Raw genomic sequence first — 1264 nt, 5'->3', positions numbered from 1 at the left:
CCTCCCTCTCAACCGCACCAGTGCACGCTTGCCGCGCCACAACGCCGACGCTGGACCCGTGAATCGTGAGCACCCAGCTATGACTTACCGCACTCGTGCAAAATAATAAAACACGGTAAATATATTACTTACACGTGCGTTTTGTTTTGCAAGCGGCGCGAAAAAAATTAAAAAGGGAATGCAACACGAGGACTTCCCAGGAGGTCACCCATCCTAGTACTACTATCGCCCAAGCACGCTTAACTTCGGAGTTCTGATGGGATCCGGTGCTTTAGTGCTGGTATGATCGCATCCGACATGTTACCCCGGTCTTCGTCCCTTATCCTTGCCCCTCCCAGCTCCACTACAAAGACGATTGTACGTTGCTTTGGCCGCTCCCTCTCAACTACGGAGACGAGTTTAACGCGGTTTCCACCCCTCCCTCTCAACCGCACCAGTGCACGCTTGCCGCGCCACAACGCGGACGCTGGACCCGTGAATCGTGAGCACCCAGCTATGACTTACCGCACTCGTGCAAAATAATAAAACACGGTAAATATATTACTTACACGTGCGTTTTGTTTTGCAAGCGGCGCGAAAAAAATTAAAAAGGGAATGCAACACGAGGACTTCCCAGGAGGTCACCCATCCTAGTACTACTATCGCCCAAGCACGCTTAACTTCGGAGTTCTGATGGGATCCGGTGCTTTAGTGCTGGTATGATCGCATCCGACATGTTACCCCGGTCTTCGTCCCTTATCCTTGCCCCTCCCAGCTCCACTACAAAGACGATTATACGTTGCTTTGGCCGCTCCCTCTCAACTACGGAGACGAGTTTAACGCGGTTTCCACCCCTCCCTTTCAACCGCACCAGTGCACGCTTGCCGCGCCACAACGCCGACGCTGGACCGTGAATCGTGAGCACCCAGCTATGACTTACCGCACTCGTGCAAAATAATAAAACACGGTAAATATATTACTTACACGTGCGTTTTGTTTTGCAAGCGGCGCGAAAAAAATTAAAAAGGGAATGCAACACGAGGACTTCCCAGGAGGTCACCCATCCTAGTACTACTCTCGCCCAAGCACGCTTAACTTCGGAGTTCTGATGGGATCCGGTGCTTTAGTGCTGGTATGATCGCATCCGACATGTTACCCCGGTCTTCGTCCCTTATCCTTGCCCCTCCCAGCTCCACTACAAAGACGATTGTACGTTGCTTTGGCCGCTCCCTCTCAACTACGGAGACGAGTTTAACGCGGTTTCCACCCCTCCCTCTCAACCGCA

At 52.2% G+C, this 1264-nt stretch overlaps 3 non-coding genes across 3 annotated transcripts; all 3 read right to left on the bottom strand.

Annotated features, from left to right (window-relative positions):
- Positions 1-175: 175 nt before the first annotated feature.
- LOC119343392 lies at positions 176-294 on the bottom strand. The gene has a single exon (XR_005166072.1). It is a non-coding gene; the product is annotated as a 5S ribosomal RNA (ribosomal RNA).
- A 297-nt stretch (positions 295-591) lies between these two features.
- On the bottom strand, positions 592-710 carry LOC119343391. Its single transcript, XR_005166071.1, has one exon. It is a non-coding gene; the product is annotated as a 5S ribosomal RNA (ribosomal RNA).
- A 296-nt stretch (positions 711-1006) lies between these two features.
- Positions 1007-1125, bottom strand: LOC119343390. The gene has a single exon (XR_005166070.1). It is a non-coding gene; the product is annotated as a 5S ribosomal RNA (ribosomal RNA).
- Positions 1126-1264: the final 139 nt, after the last annotated feature.

Source organism: Triticum dicoccoides, unplaced genomic scaffold (assembly GCF_002162155.2).
Source record: "Triticum dicoccoides isolate Atlit2015 ecotype Zavitan unplaced genomic scaffold, WEW_v2.0 scaffold125761, whole genome shotgun sequence".
NCBI lineage: Eukaryota > Viridiplantae > Streptophyta > Magnoliopsida > Poales > Poaceae > Triticum > Triticum dicoccoides.
Note: the sequence above shows the minus strand (reverse complement) of the source record. Positions and strands in the feature narration are given on the sequence as shown.